Genomic DNA, 17,922 nt, shown 5'->3' with positions numbered 1-17,922 from the left:
AGTATGAAGAGGAGGAAGAAAAGGATCAAGAAACATCAAAAGAAGAGGATATATGCCAGGACCCAACCCCAGAGAAAGAAGAAATGAATCAGACCATATCTTGTAAACTATTGGCAAGAATGACCACTCCTCAAAATCTCAAGATAGAAGGACATATCAAGAAGAAAAAGGTGCAAGAAGTGAAAGATAACATCAAGAAAGAAGAAATGAATCCAACCATATATTTTAATTCATTGGTCGGAATTACCACTCCTCAAACTATCAAGATAGAAGGACATATCAAGAAGAAAAATGTTCAAGAGGTGAAAGATCACATTGAGCGTCAAGAAATGAATCCGAACATATCTTGTAAAGGATTGGAAGAAATTACCACTCCTCAAACTCTAAATATAGAAGGACATATCAAGAAGAAAAAGGTTCAAGCAGTGAAAGATCACATCAAGCATCAACAACAAGTTCTCCAACTTTTAAAGGATAACGCCATCGGTGAAAAATCAAATGAAACAACAGGTAGATCAACATCATAGTGAAAAATGTTTTGATGTAGGTGATTGGGTATTTTACTGCTACATCTAAAGCAATCTATTTATGAGAAGAAAATGTTGGCAATACTACATGCACTTAAAAAATGGCGACCTTACCGAATGGGAAGACTCTTCAAGGATGAGGATGTGAAAGCATTGTTTTGTGCTATTTCTCTTATCCAACCAGATTGGATAAACGAAGCAAGGGATGAATGGAAGAAGGACAAAGAAGTATTTCCACTTATTCAAAAGTTGCAAAAGACCCCAATTCAGAGTATCTCATCAAGTGGAAGAACTTACCTGCTGAAGATTCCACATGGGAGGACAAGAATTTTATACAGAAGCATCAAGAACTACTCAAGCGTTGAGGACAACACTTTTTGAAGGAGAGGGGCATGTTAGGCCCCTATACTACTAGTGTAACCCCTTATTTTTATTAGTAAAACCCACTTATTGTATTGATGTACCCATGTAGTGCCCATATTGTTACTCTTGTGCCCCATAGAAGCCCACTATTGTTATTATTGTGCCCCTACATTATTATTGTTATGTCGGCTTTGATTATGTTATGACCCCTTAGACTCCTATATATAGAAAGGAGGTATTTTCATTTGTATCATCGAAGAATTATTCATTTATGTAATGTAAAGGAGGTTGCCCCCTCGAAGAGGCTGAATTCTAAGGTGTTGATCTATCTTTTCTATCTTTTCTTGAGCTGGTTTCATAACAATAAGTCGTAGGTGGAGTTGGTGAAAAGATCCCTTTCCTACAGATCCAACAGTCCTACAACATCACATGCACTTGTTCCTCTTTTCATTTGTAAAATATTACAATTAAGGGTGGAAAAGATGAATTGAATTTAGAAACTATCTAACTAATGCTAAGAACTTGATCTATGCAATTAACTACCTTCCAAGCTACAACAATCATATGTGAAGAAAGATACCAAATGTAAACCTTTCCAAGAAATCATAAATAGGAAATCACACACTGTTTTTGGGTTGTGATGGTGGGGTCCTCTACTCATGCTCCCATGAGAGAGATGAGATAGGGATCACAATCACATAATTTTTGAGGGATTATACTCTACTTAACTGCAACAACTAATCAACATTATAAGCTAAAAGAAATATAAATAAACTCTATTGAACTGCAACAACTATTCAATATTCTAGGCTAAAATAAATATGAATAAACTCTACTGAACTACAAAAACTAATCAACATTCTAGGTTGAAAGAAATATAAGTACACAAGAGGGACCTGGGCTGCTAGGCTTGGGCCCAAACCCAAGATCTTATGCCCTCTGAACTAACTCAGTGATGGATCAAGATAAAACTTCTCATTATCATTCTAGAAATGTCAAATACATCATCAAAATAATAGCTACAAGTGCTTTAGATCAATGACCTCTTAGCTACAATAAAAATTTGAATCCTAATGAGTTCCTTAGCATGTTTATTTATACAAAAGGGTAGCTACCAATAGCCACTTATAAAATAGGGATGTTTGTCTCCCTAACTCGAGAATAGGTGGATCTAGATCTTCCTTGACTTGCAATGGCTTGGCTACCAATGACCTCAACTTGGTTGCCAATGACCTTGACCTGCTTAGTTGCCAATGACCTCAAGTTGATGAGAGATATAGTGGTGACCTTTTGCTGATTTGAGGAGTTAAGGAGGTGGAAAAACTCCTAGAATTTCTCTTTTTTGTTTACTTCGAGCTCCCGCATTCAAATTATCTCAAAATTGCTTCAATTCCTGCATTTAACACACATTAGGCCACATGATATAGCAACACATCTTCTACTCCTCACAGTAAGCATAATATAACAAAATTTGTAGATAAATGTGAGAAAAATATAATTTAATAAGTTGGAGGATGGCATTGTGATCCTTATGATATACCTATTGATGAGCCTCATCATCACCCCCCTACTAAAACTGTTTCTCATCCTCTAAGAAACTCAATCATCTATGTCCATGTCTTTCATGGCCCTGGTGGCCTCTCTGACATCCCAAGGTTCTACAGATGGTGTGCCCTGCTGGAGATAGTATCCTAGATCCTTCTCTATGTATGTCCATTGCTTCCTTTCCTCTTCTTCATTCCTTCCTTCTTGTAAACCCAACAACAAAGGTGGACTGAGCTTGAGTCCAATCCAGTTGATCTTTAATCTTTGCATGGCCCTTTTGTACAGGGGTGTTCTTTCTAATGCATTCCTCAACCTTTCAGGAGAGTGATACTCCCTGATTTGGAGACTATGTGGAAAGGCATTCCATCTTCTCTGACATGCTTGTTGGCTCTCTGTCCCTAATAGCCTGAGAGTGTCCTCAAAATGGGAGATGGCATGCTCTTGAGTGGCAAGGTATCTAGGTGCTAGCTTAGCATCATTGGAGATGATGTTGTGAGTATTGATTACAACCATGGGACTTATCTGCTCTGCCCTGATATAGAGGGGTTCTTTTTCTTCCTTTTCCATTACTTTCTTCACCTCCTTAGCTCTAGCCTCCTCATGAGTCATCCAAGATGCAAGGGCCATCAGTTGCAGGTCTCCCAACTTTGCATTGGGATCCCAAACATTCATATTAGTTAAGGTGAGGTTGTGTAGGTAGAACTCAACTAATTTGGTTCTGTCTTCTATGCTACTTTGGTCACACAACTCAATGAACTACTTGTAATCCTAAAATGGCATGGATCCATGTTGTGCTAATGTCTTGATTTGGAACTGCATCCATTGTTCTTTGAGGAAGAGTGCATAAGACTTGGATGGAAGTCTACACTGTAGTGCCTCCATGGAGAGGCTTGCCATTGTGGCCAATTGGGTTTCCTTCTCTTGCAATTTCTTCCTCAACCATCTATTTTCTGCCTGCAATTGTTCTCTCATTGTGGACTCCTTTTCCCTTAACTCACTTAACTCCTTGCCCATTTCTAGGACCTTCTCTTCCATGAGGCCCACATCTTCCACCTTCTTGGATTTAGCAATCTGCATCCATCTGTGGGTCCTTCCTCTTTCTTCTTCAAGTTCAAAGAAAAGTGGGACTACAATTTTTTGTGGGATCACTCTGCCTCCTTCAATGAACTTATAATAGGAGCTCAAACTAGGTGGACTAGGCTCCTGTAGCTCTGGGAAATCCTTTTCAAATGTTTTTGGGGAAGCTTCCCCCTCCTATAACTGTTGTGTTTCATTTTTTCATTCCTTTTGCTCCTTCTACTCTTCCTATAGCATTTTTTGTTCTTGTAGCATGCTTTGTCTTTCCTGTAGCATGCTCTGTTTTTCCTATAGCTTCTCTTTTCCTTTTTGTTGGAGTGTGGTAGGTGCCTTTTGTTGTTTAGAGGAGGTTGATCTAGTGATCGGACTCCTTACATATGATATGGGAGCCTTTGATATGGATTTAGGAGAGGTAACCTCCTCAATTTTCCTTTTAGTGGGTCCTAGCTCCTCTTTTTTACTTGGGGATTCCTCAATTGTAATAGGGGCCTTTGTGGGAGTTTGAGGCCTCCCTTGTTTAATCCTGGTGCTTTTCCTAGTTTTGAAGTAGAGGGGATTTTTCCTTTGCCTTTTCTTTTTAGGTTTGATTGGTGTGCTCAAGGTAGCTAAGGTGGAAGCTACCTCTTTTTTAGTGGGTCCTAGAGACAAACTTGTTTGCTCTGGGGATACCTCTTGTTCTCTAGATGTAGTGGTTTTCTTAGGGATTGGTTATTCATGCTACCCCTCCTCTTCTTATTCATATTTATCTTGCTCTACTTCTTCTTGCTTTGCTTCTTCCTTTTTTTCCTCTGCCTCTGCCTCTACCTCTTCTTCCTCTTCTTCCTCTACCTCTTCTTCCTCTTCTTTGCCTTCTCTTCCTCCAGCACTAGAGGATGGGGTCTCACCCGGTGTGAGGGTTTGAGTGTCAATGAAGTCTTCTCTACCCCCATCTCAAAATTTAGACCAGAGGATACAGATACATAGTTTATTCAAAGAATCTTCCACTATTAGTTTGATGTGGCCATGGTGGCCTAGGCATTGGTGCTTTCCTTCTCTCACCTTTTGGCTCAGGTCCTTAATGGACTGTTTTGGGCTAGGAGAAATTTTGCTTGAAACATTAGTTCATGGAGAAATTTGAAATGGTAGCCATAGACTACACTCAGTCTTCCTTCACAGGAGATGAATTTGAGGATATGGTAGGCCACCTCATCCTAGGGATAGGGTAGGCTTTCCCTTCTGACTCCATTTTTATCTTCAATAGGTTTCTCATCAGCAGTGAAGAAGTTCTTTTTGGAAATGGAATTGTTGCTCTTGTCTTCTCTCCTCCATTGGATCCCTAGGGGAAGGGTTGTCACCTTGCTAATTAGCTCAAGACTGATGGAAATGGCTAATCCCCTTACCACAGTGGTGGCACTGACTCTTGTCTGAGAGTTTAGGGCCATGGAAAATTCATAGGTAATGTCATCATCATATCCTTTCAGTAGCTCAAAGAAACCTAACCACTGATGCCTTTTGAAAATGTCTAATACAGGAGGGTGAAGGTGAATTATTTTAGTGTCTGTAGGCTCCCTTCTATTGAACCCCCCTCCCATATTTTCCTTTGTTTTCAACTAAGTGTAGGAGGGTTTCTTCCTGTAATAGCTCTGATGTGTAATTAAATGGGAACAGAGGGTTGGAATCTCTAGTTGATGACCATTATGTATATTCCCTCTAATCTATAGCCATAAAAATTCTTTTAATTCACAAGATGATTGATATTACTTGTAGAATTCAGGGTGCACCAGCATGTAAATTATGGACAAATGAATGAGAGGGGCCACTTACTTTTCACCACATTTCCTAGGATAAGGATAATTGGAGACCAAAATGACCCTTGGTAGCGTTCCTTCACCTTGAAGGCTTCCTGTAGCAACTTTCTAGGCTTCTTATAGCTTCCTGTACCTTCCTCCTCTAGAAATGACAGATTAGGGTTCGACTCTCTGCGATGGCTTCCCAGGATCGTCCTTACCTTGAATGTTTTTGAAATGAGCATATATGCAAGAGAATCTAAAGCTCAATACATTATATGCTATTTTTGGCCAGGGCTCAGAGTGTTGTGATGATTTGGTAGACGTATGAGTTTTCCTCATTTGGACCTTTGTCCCACTTGGAGTGATCATTCCTTCATCCCTTGTAATCAACACCCACTCTTTTTTATTCTAATCTTGACTGATCGGACACTCCCACATTGCATGATGACTCATAAATCACTTTTTTTTCACTGATCGACATTGGTCAAGTTAATTGGCCTCCTCCAGCTTATAAAAAATACCTTACCTCGAAATTCATACATTTTTCATTATTTTACACATAGGGAGAAGCTGGTAGGTTTCCATACTTGTGCCTACCTCATGTTCGATTGATGCATGTTGGAGTGCTAGACCTTTGTATGGTTACCCAGGGAGTTGTCTTGCTGTCTTTTTATGCTCCTACATATATTTTATTTTCTTCTGTGTGTTTTACTATTGTTTTTGCTATGCGTGCAAGTTCTTTGTTGATGTCCCAGGTGTCGCTGCTACTGTTGTAGAGTCCTGCTTGGAGTGGCAAAGTGACTCATGATATGGTATCATCCACTCAACTTGTGGGAAGGAAAAAACTAGGCTTCTAGTTTTTTTGTAATGGTTGCACAGGTCTTTTAACTTTAGGGGAGTGATGAGCAAGAGTGTAGAGGGCTTGGAGGATGATGTTAGGGCCCTCATTGAGTGGTGAAGGGTTATGGAAATGGAGGGAAGGTACTCTGTTTTTTTTTCCAGAAAATTTCAGGGTGAGACGGAGTTTAGGGTTAGTTTTGAAAGATATTGACTTTTTTGTGAACATGGATGTATGAAGGATGGATGAGTGGTGGATGAAGGTGGGAGGACCTCATTTAAATTTGGCAAGGCCATGCTTGGTGATTTTCTCATCCGGATCCCCTTCCTATATATTTTTGGGACCTTCCTGTAGTGCTACAAGATCTTCATGTAGCAACTATAGTCTTCCTATAGCAATCCAAAGAGGGCCCGAAATTGGATTTTTGAGCCACTAGGATGGTGGAGAGTGGTGAGAACAAGGGTTTTCATGGAGGATATGGAGTGGATGAAAAATTGAGGATGTTGGCCCTATAGCTCTGAAATTTTCCACTTAAAACTTGCAAAATGACAAAAAGTATTAACAGATAGGTTGTGGATCCATGTCATGAAATTATCCTTTGTTTTTTTCTTTTTTTTGAGGGACAAAAAGGATGCCTCAAGGGAGGTTTTCAATATGCCTACCCTAAGCACCTCAGGGGAGGTTTCACCCAGGGATATTTATTTTTTTCTTTTCCTTTTTTTTTCCTTTTTACTCCTGGGATACCTCAGGGAGGGTTTCAACCCAAGATTTGGTCTCAGATGCCTCATAAAGGTTTTCATCAAGGACTTTTATTTTTTTTCTCTTCTTATTTTTTTCACAAACAAAAACAATATCTAGGAATGTTGTGACTTGGAAGCTATGACACTTCTAATTACATTCACCTCTATGTTGACGATGTTGATGAATTCTTCCTTGGACATAGGCTTTCTGTATACCTTCAATTTGTAGTCATTGACAAGGAAGGGAATCCCTTCGTCATCAATTGTCCTGATTTAAACAACTCCATTGTCATGCCATTTCTTTATCAGGTATGGGCATAACCATATTGTCATCAATTTTCATTTGAAGTCTTTGAACCTAGAGTCATATAGCAATGCCCAATCCCCTTCTTCAAAAACTTGCTCCTTGATATTCCTATCATGCTAGAACTTCCTTTGCAATTGGATAACTTCGATGTGTAGGGGGGTCTGCATTCTGAATTCATCCAAGCCATTTAACCAGAGAAACCTCTTCTGCTATGATTTGGTGATATCTAAATCCAATTGGGCTGCCATTCTCAAGGTATTTTACTCAAACTCAATAGAGAGCAGATCTTTCTTTTCATAGAGAAAATCATAAAGGGTGAAACCAGTAGTTGTTTTCCAAATTGTGTTATAGGCCCAAGTGGCCTCCACTAATCTATCTGCCCAATATTTTTTGTTGTTGCTCAAAACCTTGGTGAGGATTCACTCTAATGCCGTATTTGTGACCTTTACTTGTCCATTGGCCTGAGGATGATAGGCAGTAGCATTTATGTCCTTGATATGATGTTACCTTAATAGATTCTCAATCATATGTGATGTGAATTGAGCTCCTTGATCGATGAATATATCTTTGGGGTACCCAAATTTGTAGAACACATTTTGCCTTAAGAACTCAGCCACTTTTTCCTATGTTGCTACCTTGACATCTTTTGTCTTAACCCACTTTATCAAATAAGCAGTGCACATAATGATGTCCTTTTTCTACCCTAATGGTGGATAAATTAGCCCAATGAAATCCATGCCCCACTTGTCAAATGGCTCCAAATCCACCTGAGGTTGTAATGGAATTTGATCCTTGGGGGTAGGTTTCCCCATCCTTTGGCACTGATCACATCAATTGGTGTATCTTCTTGCATCTTGGTGGAGAGTGGGCCAGTAGTAGCCAACTTCTAGAGCCTTGAAAGTTTTCCTCTTGGCAACAAAGTGACCTCCAGAAGGCCCATCATGAAAGGCTAAGAGGATGTCAAAGACTTCCTTTTCCCTGACACATCTCCTCAAGATTTGACCTGGTCCCATCTTGAAGAGATTTCCCCCAATCCAATTGAAATGGGCACTCTTCCTTACAATTATGCTCTTCTCCCAGGACGATAGATTTGGAGGGAATTTTGTAGCAACTAGTTAGTTGGCTATGTTAGCAAACGATGGAGAGAGAACTGAGATAGAAAATAATTGCTCATTTGGAAGTTGATCATCATCCATTCCTTCATCACCTGTAGGCAAAGCAAGTCTAGACAACAAATTTGCAACTACATTTTCTTTACCTGTCTTATCAATGATAGTAGAAACCATCTAATAAATCTAGCATTCACATTAGGCTTGTTCATCAAGCACTTGATAGTTTCATGGTCAGTATGCACAAAATTTTGATATCCAGTGATGTATTGTCTGAACTTGTTCAAAGAGTGTACAAAACCTAGGAGTTATTTGTTAGTTACAGGGTAGTTCAATTCAGCCTTAGACAGATTTTTACTAATGAAGTAAATGGAATAAGGTAAATTATCATCTATCTGGCCTAAAGCTGCTCCTACAAATTTGTCGGATGCATCTACGTGGATATGAAAATGAAGAGCCCAATTTGGGCCTCTAATTATGGGTGCAATGGTTAATTTTTCTTTCAAGATCTCTAGGGCCTCTTGGCAGCTATTTGACCAACATAGTTCTGATTCCTTGCCCAACAACCCAAACATTGGTGAGGCTACTTCGTTGAAGTCTTTGATAAACCTCCTATAATATCTAGCCAATCCCAACAAGCTCCTCACATCCCTCTGCTTTTGAGGACTAGGGACCCTTTTTATGATGGCAATTTTGTTTGGGTCCACTTGTATTCCCTCCTGAGATATTGAATGGCCATGGAAAATCCTTGAATTCATCAATAATTCACACTTTTTAGGATTAAGTGAGAGGTTCAGTTCAATGCACTTCTTCAGGACTTTCCCTAGTTAGAGAGAGCCTCTAGGAAGTCACACCCATAGGGAGTGAAATCACCCATGTAGATCTCTACAAAGTCATGGATCAGCTCATAAAATATGCTTAGAACTTCCCTTTGAAAAGTGGTAGTGGCATTACATAATCCAAAATGAAGGACCCCATAAGCAAAGGTACCCCAAGGACAAGTGAATGTAGTTTTGTCTTGGTTCTCTGGGTTGATTTGGATTTGATTGTAACCATTTAATCCATCTAGGAAAGAGAAGAATTTCTTCCCTTCAAGACCATACAAAACTTGATCAATGAAAGGTAAAGGGAAATGGTATTTCTTAGTGGATTTGTTCAGCTCTTTGTAATCCACACAGATCCTCCACTTCCCATTCTTATTTGGGACCAAAACTAGAGGGGACACTCACTCACTATCTGAGACCGAGTATATGAACCCCGCATCCAACAAATTTTGTGACTCTTCCTTTACTATGTCTTTTAGGGCTCGGTTCATTCTCCTCTGAGGTTGGTGCACATATTTACATCCCTCCTTGATGTAGATGTGATGAGTACACACTGAAGGATGCACCCCTTTCATTTATTTATAGCTCCAAGCAAAGGAATCTAAGTGCTCTCTCAGCATTTTGCACAACTTCTCTTCTTGGTTGGCTAAGAGAGAGGGGTTAATATTCAAGGTTCTAGATGGACCAAATTCTACCATTTTGACATGTGCAAGACTTGGGTCCACTAGGCATAACTCAGCCCAAGGATTACCCTCAGGTTCCTTCACAAGCTCATCAAGAGGCATGGTGTTGGGGGGTTGGTTCTAGAGGATTTGGTCAATGAGGTCATCTTCATCAGGTTCCCCCCTCCTATAACAACATCTAAGGTACAAATTGGATGGGATTTTGTATGATACACTTCATCTTCCTCATCATCCTCCAACCATAGGAATAAGTCATGCTTAATAGATGGCTAAGCAGGAGAGTATAATACCAATTGTTTGGACAAATGCCCATTCTTACTGGTCATGTTCCCAACTCTACAACTTATGTAAGCATCAACAATAGCTAGCCATGGTCTTCTAAGGATGAGAGGATAACCATTGAATTTGGTCTTGGGATGGATAACTAGGAAGTTCATAGGATACTCCTAGGAGTCGATAAATACCATTACATCCTCAACAACTCCCTCAGGAGCCACTATGGACTTATCTGCAAGTTGTAGCAATGTGGTGGTGTTTCTCAAGGATCCTTGGAGGTCTATCTCGAGAATGGTTTCTTTAGTCATCACATTGATGGCAGCCCTAAGATAAATCAAGGTGTGAGGGACAATGATGCCATCAATGTACATATCTACCACAAGACTTCCAGGATCTAGATATTTTGGGCAAATCACTCTCCCCAACATTAGATCAGATAATTGACCAATAACATAGATGCCAGGGGTGTATTTATTTCTCCTCCCAGGATGTTTGAAGCATTTCTCTTTTATAATCTTATTGTAGATGGTAACATCCTTAATAGCTTGGAGGAGTGGAATTTTAACACATAAGTTCTTCAATTCTCCCATAAGTTCAGTCTCTTTTGGGGTGTGTTGGTTAGGATGGATCAATCTCTTAGGAAAAGGAGGTGGACTTAATTGAGGGTTACTCTCTTCCTTTTCCTCTTCAATCTCCTCAGGTGGAGATGGAGGCTAGTTATTTGGGAGTACTGTTCCAGACCTGAGGTTGATTTCTTGAATCTCTACAGTATAGGGAGGGTAAGATGTCTCTCCACTATAGACCTGTTGTGCCTACTTATTATTCAGGTTTAGATTGGATTTACCGGGCATATGAGGTTGCTTGGGTGGAGCAAGATGAATGAGTTGTAGTTGAGATGGAGGTGGAGGTAATAAAGCAACAGGTTGGTTGAGTTGAGGCCTCCACCCTTGTAATGGGTTATTCCACTCAAGGTGTGTATAAGCATATGGTTGAAATGTTTGATTGATAGGTTGGGGAGGATATTGAGGTGCATAAACCAAGGAGAAGGCATGGACCATGATGGATGAGTGGAATAGTACCAAGGTAGAAGGGGTGCATTCTAGTTGGGATGGTAATAAGAGTAAGGTTCACCTTGCATGCCCTGTTGGTATGGTCAAGGACCTTGATGCCTCCTATGATTGATGAAACGAATTTATTCAACCCCACCTTCTGCCCCTTGGTATACAGCTTTCAATTCAGGAAAAGAAGTACACTTATCTATGGCATGGTTTTCCTTACAAACTGAGCAGACCCATATAACATTTAATGGACATTCATTTCTAGGGTGCCTCCTAATGCATTTAGGAAAAAAGATAGCTAAGGCCCTATCTGCCTCATCTTGTCTCCTCTTGATCTACATGGTGTCCATTTGTAGAGCAAAGGTATGCAACATTTCACTTTTAAAGTCCTCCAACATGTTCCCAAATTCATTCTTGATGGATGTTGTAGAGGGAGAGGAACCAACCAAAGCTTGACTAGTCCTACCCTTCTTCCTAGTAGCCCTAGAATGGTTTTTGAATATCGTCATGATATTTTCATAAGGTAGTTGATAGATGTCCCCCCCAGATAACATGTTGAGGGTTTCCAGTACATCCTCCTTGATTCCTCTGAGAAGGACTAACTTGAGTGATTCAGGTTCAAGGGTGCATCTGGATCTCCTATAGTTGAGCTAGAATTTTTCCTCATAGTCTTCCAAGGATTCATCAGGTCCAAGAGTCATTCTAAATATTTCATCTTTGGTGTCTTTGGACCTCCAATAGTCCTTTTACTTGTTGTTAAAGTATTGTTTCATTTGATCTTAGGTAGCGATGATATCCCTAAGTAGACCCATGAACTAGTGCAAGGCTACATCCTTAAGGGTGGATGGGAACAACTTTAGATTTTGGTCATCATAGGTTTAGCCTTAAGTCCTATAGAAAACAACAAAATCAAACATGAAATTATCACGGTACTGAGAAGTCAAGCCATGGAAGTGAGAAAGGGCAGAAGGTCTTATATTCTTCATCCTAACATCTCCATTAGTTTCTCTAGATGGGAAAAACCTCCTCATTCCTGTTTTCAGCCATGGTGTGGGTATGTGGAATGGGTTCTTCTTCTTCTTCCTCAATAGGCTCTTAAAATATCTCAGGTTGTTCACCTAAGGGGTCTTCTAACTCCCCTGTAGTCAGAGAGGGAAGTTGACAGTCACCAAAGAAGAGTGAAGGTTGATTGTTTGATGGTGTGGGGGTATTTGGAAAGAATTTTCCTAGAGTGTCTCTACTCCTACGAGGCATGAAATTTTTTTATTTTATTTTATTTTATGTGATTTTTTCAAAATTGAATGCAAAACAGAAAGTAAAGTAGAAATAACATCTACCTAGAAACCTCCCCGAAAATAGTGCCAAAAAGTGGTGAGCCCTAGTATTGCACCAAGAGTGCTGCAACTTCCAGAGGCTCCTCAACTTTACTTATCAACCCAGGGTTCGTACAAACTTCGAGGTGATAGGGATATATACATAGTAGATGATTTCTACTCATGCCACCCTCAACTAGATCACTTGATCATACTCCAAGACCATTCCTATACTAAACTTAAAGGAGATTAACTACTAAAAGCAGAATGTAAAAGCTAGTCCTAATGCAGAGAAAGTAAATTCTTTTGAACTCTAACTCGTAAATGTTCTCAACTTGCAATATCTAATGATTCCATTCATGAAAAACACAAGAATTATGCTAACTGTAGAAAGAAAACTACTATAATTTGCAATAAATCATATAGCTATCAGGTTTAATTGAAAATATAAGATCATCCTATCAATTCACAACTAATGACTGCATGCATTATTTATCTAATTCACACTTGCAGATTAAGTAAGGTCCTAGTTGCCAAATTCAGAATGAAAGAACTAATGTTATTCACTATTGAAGGAAAGAAAAAGGAAAGAAGGGAATGGCCTAGGTGGTACTTCTGGTCATAGAATCCAAGCTGAGGGGTCAATCTACTCCTAAACTAAGCTATGCTATCATTGCACATCAAAACAAGGTCAAAAAATGTTGCTACAGGTGTGCTACATGATTACTACAGGATTCTTGTAGTGTTATAGGAAGTCCTAAAATGCTAAAGGAAGTTGTCCGAGAGGGTTAGGAGGGTAAGTATGATGGGATGAAGTGATGGCAAGATGAATGAAGGTTGTGGGGAATGTAGGGAAGGTGATCAACACCCCTAGCCAAGCCCAACACTTCAGGAAGGCCAGATTTGGGCTAAGAGGGTTGCTTATGGTGACCAACAAATAGGGATCAAGAACATGGGTTGGAATTCATCAAAATAGAGTGGAGAACTCCTACGTGGAGTTGGTGAAAAGATTCCTTACCTTCGGATCTAATAGCCCTGCAACATCACATGCACCTGTTCCTCTTTTCATTTGAAAAATATTACAATTAAGGGTGGAAAAGATGAATTGAATTTAAAAAATATCTAACTAATGCTAAGAACTTGATCTATGCAATGAAATACCTTCCAAGCTACAACAATCATATGTGAAGAAAGATACCAAATTTAAACCTTTCTGAGAAATCATAAACAGGAAATCTTACACTATTTTTGGGCTGTGATGGTGGGGTCCTCTGCTCATGATCCCACGAGAGAGATGAGATAGGGATCATAGTCACAAAATTTTTGAGGGATTATACTCTTCTAAAATGCAAAAAATACTCAACATTCTAAGCTAAAATAAATATAAATAAACTCTATTGAATTGAAACAACTAATCAACATTCTAGGCTAAAAGAAATATGAATAAACTCTACTAAAATGTGGAAACTAATCAACATTCTAGGTTGAAAGAAATATAAGTACACAAGAGGAACCTAGGCTACTAGGGTTGGGTCGAAACCCAAGAGCTTCATCCCTCTTAACTAAATCAATGATGGATCAAGATAAAGATTCTCATTATCATTCCATAAATGTCAAGTACATCATCAAAATAACAGTCACAAGTGAATTCGCTCAATGACCTCTTAGCTATAATAAAATGTTGAATCCTAATGAGTTCCTTAGCATATTTATTCATGCAAAAGGGTAGCTACCAAAAAATCCCTAGAAAATAGGGATGTTTGTCTCCCCAACTCAAGAATAGGTGGATCTATATCTTGCTTGACTTGCACTGGCTTAGTTACCAATGACCTCAGCCTGCTTGGCTTCCAATGACCTCGAGTTGATGAGAGATAGAGGTGATATTTTGCTGATGTAAGGATTTAAGGAGGTAGAAAACCTCCTAGAATATCTCTTTTTTGTTTACTTTGAGCTCCTGCACTCAATTTATCTCAAAATTGCTCCAATTTTTGCATTTAACACACATTAGGTCACATGACATAGAAACACATCTTTTACTCCTCACACAAAGCATAATATAACAAAATTTGTAGATAAATGTGAGAAAAAAATAATTTAATAAGTTGGAGAATGGAATTGTGACCCTTATGATATACCGATTGATGAGCCTCATCTGTCCTAAAAAGGTAGAGATCCGTATTGCGCTAAAGTTTTGAATTGGAAATGCAACCACTGTTCTTTGAGGAAGAGAGCCTAATACTTTGATGGTTTCCTACATTATAGGGCTTCCATAGAGAGACTTTCCATGGTGGCAAGTTGTGTTCCTTTCTCCTGCAACCTCTCTCTCAACCTGGTGTTTTATTCCTCTAATTTCTCCTTCATAATGGACTCCCTTAGTCTCAAATCACTTAACTCTTTTCCCATTCCAATGACCTCCTCTTCCATGAGGCCCACATCTTCCACATTCTTAGATTTAGCAATTTTCATCCACCCGTGGGTTCTTCCTCTCTCTATCTCCAGCTCATAGAGGAGTGGTACTGCAAATTTTCAGGGATAATCCTTCCTCCAATAAATTTGTAGTAGGACCCCAAGCTAGGTTTTGGGCTAGGATCTTGAAGCTCTTGTAGGTATTTTCCAACTGACTTTGAGGTGGTAGATTCCTTTTGTAGCTCTTTCTTGTGCTCTTGTAGCTTCCCCTATTCTTCCTATAGTAGACTTTGCCACTCATGTAGAAAACCTTGTCTCTCCTGTAGCAAACCCTGATCCTCCTATAGATTTTATTTTTCTTCTTTCTCAAAGGAAAATTGTGTCCTTGTCTTATTGAAGGTGATTGGCCTAGTAGTAGGCCTACTCATAGGTGCTATAGGTGACTTGGTTTTGGTTTTAGGAGGAGCAACCTCCTCAACTTTCCTTCACTAGGTCCTTGTTGATGGTGTTGGACCCGCCAACATGTAAGGGGATCTCCCCGTTAAGAAGTCCCAATCAGACCTTAGACCGTTTGGTGTAGGAGTCCTAGTAGTGGGTTGTATGGTAATGCCATGACCGTGATGTCGCACAGAGGCAAGTAGGATAACTCTATCAGTAGCAAGGCTGTGACCACTGTAGTGAGTCAAGGAAGGTGTATGAGAGGTTCTAACATAGGTGGGTTGAGATGGGGTGAAGGTGAGTTCCGAGTTGAAAGGGATCAATCCCAAGTTGGCTAGGAACACACAACACACAAGACATGCACATCTTCTGGTGCAAGAGTCCACAGAGATGCGACAGTCACAACATACGAGGTAAGATAACATGTACAACACTCACAGATCAGTCTGAATGAGTGCAATGGTTGTTACAATGAGCTTCATATGAAAGGTTTGTCTGATGTCCGACAGAGCAGTCGAGATGGATGGGAAAACACTAAAAACATATACAACACATTTCCATTAATAAATTATGCATTACAACAAATGAAACAGTTCATATGTAGAACACAGGTTAAAGCAACATGCATTACAAGTGTTAAAGATTGGTCTTACAATAGATATAATACATGTATGAAAATGTGCTGCCTCTTATTATATAAAGAAGTGTAAGTTCCAATCATACAATACATCCATGTAAACCCACTAGCCCTAATAGTGGAATGCTACAACCACATCCGCCTTCTCCTCCAAAGAGATGAACTAGCTTCGTGCAGTGGAGAATCCAAGGCGTGTTACAATACTTTCCAAGCTCTTTCCAAGATAGTCTTATCAGAAGCTTGGCTGACCAAAATACCTTACAATGAGTTATGAGGGACTATTTATAGCAAAGCGTGGGGTGACCCTTGACATTCCCCTTTGTGACAGTTCAATTACCCTCATGACTCTTCACCTAATCTATGACTGTTACATTTGATTATTGACACTTGACTTACACTTGACATGACTCCACATTACAATGCACATGTACTCATGTGAGACAACATGGCTTGAGCACGCCATGCAAGACATCACTGAAATTCGGTCCACTGTGATGAGATGAACTCTTTGACATGCTTGAGATGGTGAAGGTGGTGAGTAGATGCTAAGCTTGGTTGTCCATGATGGTGTACATGCATCTCATGGTGACATCTTGCTGAAGTGAACTATTTACTCCGTTGCAATTAGTGCATTGGTTTTACCCTTCATCCAACTCGTATTCTAACATGTGCATGGTCTTGTTGGGTGTGGCTGAACCGACAACACACTAAGGCATAGTGTTTGTGTTGATCTTCAAGTGTGTACTACTGGACATGTGCATCAACTTGCCGAAGTGTTCATCTCCAGTTGGACTTGCTTCTTTTCTTCGCCTTGGTGAGCTTATTGAATGGGTTGAATTACATGCATGCGCACAATGACATGCATCCTGCTAAATTCCTTGCATGTGATCAACAACACTTCTCACCATGTCTACTCCATGTCAACTACTAGGATGGATATTTAACTTGTACTGGTGCAGTTTCATCAGTGAGTGCATGTTGCACCCAATGTTGTTCCTGTTCCTACTATAACTCATTCGTCTATCTATGTAGATTCATGTTCTTCCTGAGTTGTTGCTTCAGTACATGCAACGCCTTCTTTGTTAGATTCTCTGTCTTCGTATTGTCTTCATGTCGCGTCGTCACCTCATAGCCTAAGTCTCCAAAGTTGCTTTCATTATCACTGGATCTACTTCATCTTGCAACTTTGTTCCGCCTCTGTGTTGTCAACAACATTCCCCTTGAATTCATTGCATTCACTGCATTCAGTATGCTACTTTTAGCTGTTGTTCATGATGCTTCTTGTTGTGATATCTTGATGTTCTTGTCTACGAACAACTTGATATCTTCGTGAGTAGGCAAGCTCATAGACATTTGATCGAATGCATCTCCAGGTGTGCTCTGAATGGTGCCCTCGACTCTGCTCTCTTGGAAACCATCGTATGTGCACTGTTGAGAGGCAGATGAACACCTACGATGCTTGGAGACATGGAAACACTCATGGCAAGAAGTCTGTCAGTCGAACATCAAAATGAACTTGATAACTAACTTGCAACATACCTATGTGACTGATCATGACGGTTGCACAATTTCAGCCGGTAGGTCAGGAGACCGACTGCCGAGACTGCACAAGACATACTCTGGACTGCTGGGAGACTAACTGACTGCCAAAACTGTGCAATTCATAGTCCAGTTTGGCTACTGACTGCTAGGATTGTACAATGCGCAATCTCAGTTGGCAATGGATGTTGGCTCAATGACTACAAATTTTCTTGGCCAGTAGTCACTGTCCCTCAGGATTGTGCAAATCAGGCATGGGGAACAGTTGTTGGGAAAAAATGTGCATTTCTGGGGAGGAAGGCAGATCCTTCCCTCTCAGGATTACGTAAATCAGGCACGTGGAATAGTTGTTGGGCAGAAATGTGCATTTCTGGGGAGGAAGGCAGAGCCTTCCCTCTCAGGATTGTGCAAATCAGGCATGGGGAACAATTGTTGGTCAGTACCCCGGTAGAGTTACTTGCATCACTCTTCTG

This window comes from Pinus tabuliformis, chromosome 6 (genome assembly GCF_031772625.1).
Source record: "Pinus tabuliformis cultivar Carrire ecotype Pingquan chromosome 6, CPIR1, whole genome shotgun sequence".
Taxonomy (NCBI): domain Eukaryota; kingdom Viridiplantae; phylum Streptophyta; class Pinopsida; order Pinales; family Pinaceae; genus Pinus; species Pinus tabuliformis.
The sequence above is the reverse complement of the archived record's forward strand: the minus strand, read 5'-3'. Positions refer to the sequence as shown.